This window comes from Danaus plexippus (assembly GCF_018135715.1).
Source record: "Danaus plexippus chromosome 13 unlocalized genomic scaffold, MEX_DaPlex mxdp_15, whole genome shotgun sequence".
Lineage (NCBI taxonomy): Eukaryota > Metazoa > Arthropoda > Insecta > Lepidoptera > Nymphalidae > Danaus > Danaus plexippus.
In genome coordinates, this window is record NW_026869849.1 from 3,484,651 (window position 1) to 3,497,156 (window position 12,506).

General features: G+C 28.2%; 1 protein-coding gene across 6 annotated transcripts in view; it reads right to left on the bottom strand.

Moving 5' to 3' along the window:
- The window catches only part of LOC116770031 (uncharacterized), a 41,222-nt gene that overhangs the window by 7,300 nt on the left and 21,416 nt on the right, over positions 1–12,506 (bottom strand). The window contains exon 1 of one of the 6 annotated variants that reach the window (XM_061527976.1): positions 2,974–3,125. The exons of the other annotated variants lie outside the window; for them this stretch is intronic. The gene's annotated coding sequence lies outside the window, so the exon portion shown is untranslated. Of the gene's footprint in view, positions 1–2,973; positions 3,126–12,506 lie in introns of those variants that run through there. 6 annotated transcript variants of the gene reach the window in all.

The window sequence follows — 12,506 nt, forward strand, 5'->3', positions numbered from 1 at the left end:
ATGGTATAATTACGAGAATGTATTGATTAACCATATAAAGCCTACTAATCTATTCGGTATCATACGGTAATAGCGTCCCAGAGGCAATATGAAGCGACTCTCACTTACATTGAATGTATTGAACTTGACAACTGAATTCAAATTTAGAACTAAATTATAGTTTCATGACGACATATTGCGTAATATTCACAGATCTCTCGTATTTCCTTTTATAAATCAAGAGTATATTTCCCAGAAAACGAATACAAAACTTTGTAATGGAAATATTAACAATCATGTAATGGTCAAGTTAAATATAGTATTGGTTGGAGCGAGCATCCGAAGGCTTTTGTTAACTTGAAAGGCTACGAAAACTGCCTTGAAAAAAGTCAAGCAAAAACCTAGCGATGTTATCGGTAGAAACGACAAGCGAGAAATACACTGTAAGTGTTATAATTATTACACAATATATTTACTAGTTGCTTCTTAGTCACAATAACTCTTTAAAATATACAAACAATGTCGTAATGTCTACGTTACCATTATACCTCGTTTTACAGATATAAAATTACCAGCAACATATGATAAGATTGATATATTTTGTTCTTTTGTTTGTTAAATTGTTTGCTTTATCGAAGCTTTTATGTTTTTAGAATAAATGTAAAAAAATCCAGCACCAGCCAGTAACTTCTACTAATCATTGTCATTGAAGTTTTTTTGTATAAATGAACTGAAATAGGTTTTTATTATGAGTTGAAGGTTATTTACACTTTTATTCCCTAAATTTTGTGAATTAAATATTTCATAATTAACAATAATAATTCCGTATAGATGGTATAGGAGGAGTAGGGAAAGACTACAAATGGGATTTCCCTTCGAGCCAGACGTTATGTTGAGGTAAAAGATTAGATAAGTTTTTAGTGTGTACAGTGTAAGTGTTCCATATATTATAACATATTATTATTGATTTACTTACTTCTATAATTCTACGCTTTTTATTGATTTTATTTGCGAGAACACAATAATTTGCGAATAATATTACAATTCTAAAGTAATAATGTTACACGTAGAGTAATTTGATCGATAATGGAATTGATGTAATAAAAAATGGTAGCAAACAAGTCTACCGAAAGGTTTATTAACAGAAGCTCAAACTGATATTCTTCGTCAAGATATTTTATTGGCATTTACAATTTAGTTTAGAATGGAGACTTGAAGCCCAATTACTAAATTCCCATGAACTATAAAGGTGTAAAACAAAAATATTTCATACAACTAAGAAAACTATATACAAAACTGATACTATATCTTTATCAATAATTCGACAGTTAACACACCGCGATACCTGCTTATATATAACAAAATGGCGTTAAAAATAAACCTTTGAACGTGAGGGTAGAGACAAATTTCCAATGAAAGTCAATAGCATGATGCCGGAAATAGTCTGAGAGCGTTGGCTCGACGTGGAACGTAACGCTGTGCACTCAACAGACAGTCTTTGTTAATAATATTTTTATATATTGAAAAATTTAATTTGACATCATTTCTATTGTTATTGAGAGCAATTTTTATGAATTCAATTTTTTATGTGTTGTTTGTACCGTGAAAGTAACGTGGAATGTTATTTTAGGCATGCAGTAAGGATTCTTTATTTTTAAATCCTATTTTAATTAAAATCTTTTATTCCGTTCCTCAAATTTGATGAGTTAAATATATAAAATTGATTGTGCTGCTGTTTATAACGGTATATCGTGTCTCATTATTAAAACTAATGATTCTTGACTACGTGCAAAACTCCACGTTAGTTTTGTCCGTCTCGTGAATTAAGGTAAATTAAAATTAAAGATATATTTATCTCATTTTATCATAAGAAAAAATTAAGCTGTAATTTCTAACAATAGTCATGTTTTATTTGATACACGAGTTATTATTTTTAATTGTCATATATATTCCCATGCAAAATGCAAGTAAGCTGTAAAAAACAGTGGGTCAGCAATGGTTGCTATTGCGTGCCTTATCACACAGCAACTGTTGCTCAAACATTGCGTAATTTCTCAGGACAAAACATTTACTTTGTTTTAATCTGTATTTTGCGTATACCTTAGACAAGTCACATATCTGTACTCTCAGATAAATATACATATTTCTTTAATTCAGTTTCTTTTCAAGGAAAAGAATAAATTTTACGTTCAGAAACCTGATAGTCGATTTAACTGTCATATTTCGATTTGGTGTGAAATCATCTTATTATTCTGAATCTTTTACTTAGCTTAAAACTTTATGTAATAAAAAAATACTTCTATAGATGTATTACGATATACTTTTGTTTTAATGGTTAGTGAGAGAAATGCATATGCATATTGCATATGTCGTAAATAAAGAAAAAGATAGCATTAACATGTTTTATACAATATATATGTAAAGTTATAAATATGTGCAGAATATTCGGGATGGAAATATAGAAAGATCAAAAAAAATATTCGCTTCATGTTTTTCCCCCGGTATAATCTAGACATGAAACATTCAGAAAATCATTTAAACCATACAATTTTCTTAGAATTAAAAAACGTCATTTCAATGAAACAATAAAACATTATTATTTAAATATTTACCTTTATTAATTCGCGAGAAAGATCTGAGACAGATATGACTCATATAAGTTCATTATATACTTAAAACATGTACAATGGATAGTCATTATATAATATATAATGCAACAATAATCCGTAAAACAAACAATTTTTACAAATACACCTAGATATATGACACAAATAAAAAAATCAATAAAATTACAATTTAATAGTTGCAATGAAAATAAATTGAGACTTCTGTTTAACATAACTGTCATCCAATCAGATTTTCACAAATGGTCTAAAGCGTGAAACATTCGCAGCCGTTGCATTTGAAATCGATTCACGTTTATTTTCACGGTACTCGGTACAACTTAATTCTTTCATTTAAAAAAAAAATAATAAATAACGAAATAAAACCTACCAGGAATACAGTTATCCAATAAAAGTCAATGTTTACGGGAACACAATTATAATGTACATAAAACAACAGTATCACAGATAATAAAAACAATCAACACTTGGTATAGTTAATAAAAAATAGTACAAAGCAACGTCCAACCTCTGCGATGGGTGTTATACATGTGGCGTTGCTTCTACACCGGCTTATTATTATTAGGTAAAGTACGTGTCTGGTTGTCTGGGTGACGTCTGCTGACGTCACAGCCATGCCTACGCGTTCTGCAGCGATTTCTAAACACAATACTAGAACTAAGATAATATTAATTCATTGAAAAATATCAATATCCTTCCAAGCTGCGTGCTCTCATCACAATTGTATAAATTACTTATTCATGTTTTATACAATAAACTAGTGAAATTATTTTACAATCACGTTTGTAAGGATGGACTTGAATTTATGTAGTTAAATTTTATTTAAATTTTTGTAGAATTCATGTTTTTATATCTTTCCAACTGTCTTTTATAACAAAGTAATGAGTGAGTAAACATGAGCAAAAAGCATAATGTGAAAGAAATATGTATATAAAATAAATAGCCTCAAATATAATGAATCTGTAACATTAACTAAACTTATGTCAAACTTAAGAAAGCTAATTAATGAAACGTCATTTCTTTATCAAACATTCATAGCCATTTTAATTGTTTGATAAGAATTTTCCAGAAATGAGTATAAACACATTTGTCACGATGTATTTATCTGTTATCGTCAGATTAGTGCGATTAAAGAATGTTATTTTATTTCGTACAAGTAAATATGAAGACAAGAAATTAAATAGCATTGCGCAATCATCAAGGCGTCGAACAAATAAGGCTGACCATTCGACATTGTGTTCGTTTGCAGGAAGGAAATATTATATAATTAATGAAATCCACAAGTACAAAGCATACGCGAACCGAATATCTGATTAATCTTTATCTAATATCAGAAGCACCAAAAAGTCTTTATATCAAAACAGACAGTAACTTTTCAACAAGATAGAATTTAGTAAGGATTTGCGTTCTGTCAGTCATTAACCTTCGACAAATAAAGAATTGAATAAAGGTCTTTGGTAATTACCGTATCTTTGAAGGTTCTGACAATTTGACTGTGTTTGGTTATACATAGGAAACTCGCGTGCAGCTTCTAGAAGATTCTGTATTTAATCGAATGGTCAGTTTTCAAGTATTCACCGATGTCTAATATATCTGATTGAATTAGTATAAGATCTACATACCTATTTATATAGCTCGTTTATGAGATCCTAAAATATATTACAAATATTGATCTAGGTGTGACATACTAGTATTATTCCGTCCTGATATTTAAATACCGAATCTTCTAATGGAAATCCAAACATTTTAATTTCGCTCTTTTCATCAACTTATTCAATTTTTTTTATACAAATCCAGACTGAAACGATCTTTTTGGTTTTAAATTTAATCTGTGTTAAGTTTTATTGTCTATAATACTTTTGTTAAAAGCGTTTTACATGAATATCCAATATATAATTTGTTAATAAATACCATTAAGTTGGGAAAGAGATTAATTTCAATCTATTTTGCAAACAATAATGAAATAAAAATGTATGATTATTTTATCCTTTTCACTTTATCTTCTATAAATATTATTCTTTTCCATATTTACCAATTACAATAAGTCCTTTAACTAATAGTCACGGTTTCAGGATGTTGTCTTCAGTTTCAAAAGTCCTAGAATAAAACCTCGTACTTTTAATCTAACTCATACCTTTAAAGTAGTAAATAAGTAAGTACTCAAAAACTATATTTTAATTTGTATTACTTTGCGACTGTCAGTATAAGTGTAAGGTAAACAAAGAAACCTCTTTCTAGGGGCATAGTAAGTACATATATTATATACTATGAAAAAATCTATTATTATTAAAAAATCAGGTAACGATATAATTTAATTATCTAATGTATAAGTAGTAGAAATGACAGCAATTTTTATAAGTGCTAACAATTTTCTATTTAAGGGAACTCGTTCAATGTGCATTCGGAATCCCGTGTAACGTAACGCCTACTTGTACACGATTTACATTTGTTAACATGAAATTTAATATCACTCGCAAGATATCAATCAACTCTTAAACGGATAACGTTAATTCAGTTCGGACATGCAGAAGTATAATAAAACCAAAGGTATAAAATATAATTATAGACCGTTTAAACAGGACACGTTAAACTTAATTATAATATTTACGCTTCCTCATTCACAGAAATAAAATAATATATAAGATGAAACGCTAATGTCCGCCATCATGGCAGATCTATTTAGAGCCGGTTAATGACTTCACCTATTTCAATATTTTAGATACCGTTCTTATAACTTTTGTGTTATCTGTGATTTGACATTTAAATGTGGCAGAATAATTCAATAACGTTAATAATAAAATTCGTAAGTTTAAACTTAAATAAAATCAAGAGATACGTTTCGTTGAAATAACAATGAACACGCCAGATTATGTTTAGAAACTGCCGTTGATGTTTTATCCAAATTATATATGTATATATATATTATACGTCAAATTTATATGTCATTATGTCACGTTATTGTGTTACTGAACGATTATGGATTAATATAAGCGTCTAAAAATAAACATAGCGGCATGCCAAATGGAATTGAACGGATCATTTCGTACCTTAACAGCTGTGATTTGATTATTTCTTGTTAATAACCAGCTACTCCCAGTTAATGCTAGATTCAAATTGTGTGGCAGAATATACAATGCTCATTTTAGTCTGTTCTATTTAAATATTTATACTGTATCTCTTCTTGCGTGCGATATTTCTGTAATATCATTCCATCAAATATTAAAACATTAATGGGTATTAAGATAATATATTAGGATTCCTAATACGATAGAAATTTACTATATGTAGATCGCATATGTATTGTGCTGGCCGCAATTATCTGTCACTCGTGACATGAAAATAGCGGGTCAATCAATAAAGCGCTCCATAAAAAATGTAGAGTTTAAGTGGTGGTGGACGTATGTACATATATTATTTATGTTGTGTGTCAAAGAGTTATTAACACGATTATGATTAGACATTGCTAGTAACAAACAATCAGAGTTGAACATAATTAATGAATATTAAGTTATATTGAGAGTTATTAAGAAATGTTAATTACATAGATAATCTCGATCACGTCAATCTTTAATGTTTGACTTCGGCATGTGTGTTGCCACTTTGATACAACTGTATTAAAAACCTTTTATATGATAGCCAATACTTCGTGCTTTAAGTGTAAAAAACCTTTCGGTTTGCTTGTTTATTAATACTTTTATTTAAGATTTCGATTTAATTAACAATCCCTTAAGTGTTAAGAAATTAAAAGCTACGCCAAAAGTTAGCGGGTTTTAAAAAAAGACTGTCTCGGGAGAAACAATTAGGGAACTTGAATCACAATAGATTCAGCAGACTATAATATTTGAACAGCGGCCATATTGTGAGGGCTTCTTAGATGAAGTCGCAAATGAATACAAACTTCCAGTCGACCTTCCCATAGCGAAAATAGTTTTACATAACCGCGCTAAACAACCGTGAACGTTTGATATGGAAATTATATATTACAAGAACATCATAGTATCTCTACCCAGGGTTAATAAACTTAATTATAATATTAAAAAAAAAATCGTGTTTAAAATGCCTGTATATAATCTTTTAAATTGATTAAAATTACTTCCTTTGTGATTCATAATTATACTTCTAATTACTGCAATGTAATTGGATGAATGACAAAAATCTGTGCTGTCGAAATTGATGGATTTTGTCGAAAAGTAATATCGGTAAGATTGGATTGTGGTCAAAAACATGTTTGACTCCAATAATAATATATAATTTAATTTTAGTTTTTATTTTAATGATTGACCTTATTTTAATGATTGAATTAAACCTTTCTTCATAAAAAAATAGCTAACTGATACAATACTTCAATATTCTAGCAATGAAAAATATCAATACAAGAAAGCTGTCATTTATAAACATATGAACCACGAACGTCCAGATTGTTCCGGGTCAATCAATTTACGTTCATTGACGGCAGTTAACATAAAATTTTGGGGTCATGTCAAAAACTAGGTCAGTCAGTGTGAGTAAACCTTGCATTATTTGTTCGTGAAACATATGAATTATCTGTAACAGTAAATAGGTGAAAGTAACGTGTCGTAGCTTCGAGTTTAAGTGACTTATTTAAAGTATGTAATGTCCAATTTAAATTCATGATAAAAGAAATATTTTCAATAAAACAAATTCTTTTTTTTTGATAACACATTGATAAAAGTTATGGAATACGTGAATACTTTACGATAAATATTTTTATTACGCTTTAAAATAGAAAAATATATATTATATATAATTTTTTTTCCTCGTACACGCGAATCACGTTTTCGTATGGGGATTTCTACAACGGAGTTTCTTCTTATACCCCATAACAGGAATTATTACATGACTCAACACTAAAATAAGGCTCTGCAATTATTTTTTCTCTCGAGCCTTTTTTTTTTCCTTCACTGTAACATTATCTTCATTCAAATATAGAAGTAAAGTAATTATCATATTTATCTGGGTATGTAAACCATGTTTTAAAACCATATTTAATATTATACAGCTAAGCTAAAACCTCATCACGGGTCATGCTCTAATTCCTCGAGATAATAGAAAACCAGTTACTGGGACATTAACTGCTCTCAACAGCCAAGGCGTTTATTACTTCAGTATAGCAATCAAGATTAATGTGATACTTTTACGCTATCTGTGCCTGGCTCTTTCACGAGGAGAGGAAATTATATATAGTTATAGGACGTTCAACTTTTGACAGTCAATAGCGTTTAAATATTGTAGAGTTAATAGTCTATTATAGATATAGCATAATTATTTTTTATAAAAGGGCGCGAAACTTATAGTTTTATAAGTTTTTCTGAATTTTGTATAATCTATGCCGGCATCAAGTAGCCGAACCTATTTACATCGTGACCTATCACGACGTTGGAAATGAAAAAAAAACAAATCGTACATAATATATTCAGGTCAATCGAAAAAAATGTTCCGACGAAGTAACGGTCGATTCTGAGTTTAACAATGGTTTTATTTACAGCGTCCTCACCCTACGGAACCTCCGACGCCCTAAATGCCCTAAAAGGTTACGATGGCAATTAACCCCTCCATGAAAGCTATAGCGAATATTTTTAATGTAATCATTAATTTTGTGAGTGTTACCTTATAAATCTTTCTTGAAGGCTGTATAAAGCTATTGGTATGTCGGATATTTTTAGTTAAAGAAAAAAATAATACTAATAACAAAAAAACGTGAAAGAACAATATAATTAAGTTTCTTAAAAAATGTGATGAGTGTTATAATATAAAATTTTTGATACTTACGACTTACGAGTGAATATAAAGTTTTCTCTCTTTACATTTTATTTAAAAAAAATTATATAATCGAAACAAAACATTTTAATTTAATATAAAAGTTATAAAATTATAAAAAACAAAACCGAAACGCATTCCTTGTCCTTTAACGAAAATACTGGCAATAGTGAAGTTCTTAATCTAGTAATCGTGCGCCAATAATGCTTTCGTTATTTTGAGAAAGCAATAACATTCTTACAAATCTGGACCGATATTAAGTATTAACCCAACAAAGATTAGGACCACAGCAGGGAAACTGGCTTTCAAATAAAAAAAAGCATATACATCGGTTGATCTGAGAGTTAAGATGCCACAAACACACACACTTTGGCGTAAAATTTATCCACACATCTCTTTTTCTGTCAAATGAGAAAAAATATAACTTAATATTTTAAACACAGGCCATTATTCCTTAAAATATTATTTCCTCAGCGTTGAGGCCTACGTGTTAATTATAAGGTTATAAATCATCCCGAGCCGTGACATGTTTGTAAACAGACATGGTTTTACTTAATGTTTGCTACACCTTTTTTGAATCTAACGTTATGACAATCTCTGCAAAGATTTTTATGTTCTATGCATTATATTCAATCTGTCCATATATTTTTATTCTGTGTATATCTTTTTGTAAATTATTGATATTTTAAAGCTAAAATATAAATGGATATTTTTTTTCTACTTAGGTAGTAATTAAATATAAAATAATTTTACAAACATAAATATCATCCTTGTTTTTTTTTCTAAAACCCTGAATGATAAGAAATAAACATTCATTTGTAATAAATTATAAATATTCATAGTTTATTGTTCTAAAATCCATTGGTAATTTATCATTTCATTTATATCTGCATTTAAAAAAAAATATAAAACAGCAAAGCGTATGAACTACAAAAAGTTTTATTATGTACATATATACATACTTTCGAAACATTGTTGAATTATACTTAATCACAATAAACATTAATTTAGTGCTTAGAGGTCGATTAACTCAATTTGAAGAAGCTTACTTAATTAATTTGTTAAATTAAATACCTGTGTACTATTACTAGAAATATTATATTTATAAAACATTGTTTCGAAGTTTGAACTCCGTTTTTGAACGAACGAACGCACACATACAAGCATGAACATAGATGAGACAAGTATATGAAAAGGTCTAAACACATAAACATGTTTTTTTCCATAAATAAAATTAATAACTTGTTCGTAGCCAAAATTATTAATACGTAAAATCATTTCTTTTCCCCTCCTAATGGCCAGTCTTCAATTAAGCTAATAAAGTACAATTTAAGATTATCGTCTTAAAGGTTACAAGTCAGATGCATTTATTAAATTAAATGAACATAATTTATTTCTTAATTAAAATGACATAATAGTGTTAGTTAAATATAAATAACAAATAAGAATTACATGACTAATACAGGTTTTTCTATCAAGAGAATAATTCTTTAAAAAAAATATAACTTATACAGCCTTTTCTTAATATCTATATCAAATATCGGCTTACTTAATAGACTAGGTATTTAAAAAATATATCATTGGTAACCTAATTTAAATAAAGAATTCGCTTATAATTAAAGTTTCTAAATAGAAGTCCAAAGAAGGTTCTATATGTTGATAAGAAGTAAAATCAAATATACCTCGTCACCTACGTCATTGATTGGACAAAAAAAAAAGTATACAATCCTTGTCTACAAGGAAGCGCACATTTGAAGGACGAATGTAAATTGAAGTCGGTGTCGCCCGCCGCCAAAATTTGATAATAACGAGCCGCGTTTATTGATTGAATAGTAACGAGACGGTCGGCTGGATATATTAAGACATTTGATAGGCTTTATTTGAATAGATCCTTGACGGATAGAATGGCATACTAATAATCAGATTTGGTGCAATCAACGGTTACATTTATCGACTTATATAATTTAATCCTCTGATTAGAATGTCATAAAATAATCGTTTTTGACTATACACATGTGAATGGAATTTTACATGTATATTTTTATTGATAAATATCTTGTTATTATATAGCAAATAATTATCAATGAACCTTTTATTTGCTCTTTTAAAATTGTCTTTCAAAGTAGATATTCTCAGATTTTTTTTCTAACATTCCGTGAGGGGACTAAAGAAGTCAAATAACTACTGATTTTCGTTAGTCTTTGTAACAGAATTTTAAATTATGTATTCATAATAATCCCATTTAAGAAAAAAATAATTAATTCCTCCACATTAATAAATTTTGTAGTTAAATTAAATTACTGAACGTGTATAAAAAATATATTTTAAATTAAATTTATAGAATAGGCAAAGAGTTTTCTCTCAAGATGTTTAATATGGAAAAAAATAGTTAAATATTTAAAGGGCCTTTTCGACGCAGATCCAAAATAATATGTTAAAATCATTATTTGATTAGATTTTTTATTTTATTTTCCAAAAGGTTATGGTATTTATGTGAAACAAGAAATATATAAGGAAATAAGACGTCATGAAATATAAACCGGTTATACGACCTTAGTTATTGAGATGTTTATTGCAAAAATATTAAAAATAACAATACAAGTTCTATGATTGCTTATGCATTATTCCATGTAGGTATATATAACAAGGACTGATTGGACTTGATTTATTTTTTAACATATTTTAAGTAAAATCGCTCGATTTTCAAGATATTTTTTTGTCAACCCTAACTTAGAAATTTATTAAATTAAAAAAAACTTTATTTTTTATTTTTCACCAGTTACAATTCTTATATAAGAATAATGAGATAATACAGTAAACTACATAGGGAGTAACGTTTTTCAAATCTAATATTTGATTATAGTTACTATATACATCTTAAATGACTTTAATTTTTTTATGAAATCGGTTGTGCATTTAGTGTAACAAATTAAGATAATAATTATGTTTTCGATATTTTTTAATCGATAATTTTTTTTTAATTTTATAACGTATTATATAATTAAATACATATATTATGTATTATTTATTATAATATAAATGTATTTTTGTTAACCTTTTAAATATGTTCTTGGTATGTCAATGTCACTTCATGGCAATGTCGTTGAAAATATGAATTTCTTGAAGTGACGTCGACAACTTGATGTAATGTACTTTTAACACAAGTTGTTCATAAAAACGGAAGACTGGGAACTGTGCGTGTTTAGTTCCATAATGCAAAACTTGTACTATGTATATTGAAAAGATGATATTGCAATACTATAATTGTTTTTATATTTTTCCTTCGTATTTTAACATTATTTTTTTACATTAAGATAATTATCTAGAAGGTTTAAGATAATAAAAATAAAAGAGAATAAAGATCTACATTTTTTCTCTTTAATAGGCCGTCAGATAATTTTATATGAATACTTATTAGTGTCAGTTTTTATCTGTCAGCAATAATACTTTACAGCTGTAATTAAAAGCTAAATAAAAATGGTGTTGTCTGTCGCCAACAATTTTGCTGGTAGAAGAAACGTTTTATAATAAGCGACGATATATAAATGGAAAATTAATTATATTCAGTTAAAAGCCTGTTTGTTAGCTATTCGCAATATTTTTACTTAAATTGTAGTCCGCACACACTAAATATAATTTTATCAGCAACATCAGAATTAAATAAAATCAAATAATCTTGTAAAATATTTTGTTTTTATGCAGCTTTTTGTAAAGGAAAAATAAGGACTATTTAACATATTTCGAAATTGATTATTAATATTAACGATGGACCCGCACCCGCACGGTGAATCCATTGAATGCTAAGAAGTTTCGTCTCAATACCACCAGCAATATTTGATAGATGTCTTTTTTTTTAAATATATTTTTTTACGCAAACCAATCGCGAGGAACTGAAGATGTGCAGATAATATAAGGGCTGAATAAATTCAGGCTCTGTTATCGATACAGCTGTAGCTGTTTATTTTGACCAATAGGACGACTCCTTTCGTAAGGTTATTCTTATCGTTTTCAAAATAAAGTAATGTAATTGGTGGATAATGTCCACGAGATCCGCCTTTCATTTAACTGATAGGAAACATTTTTTCCCAATTTTTTCAATAATATATTATTTTTTATAAAATTTTA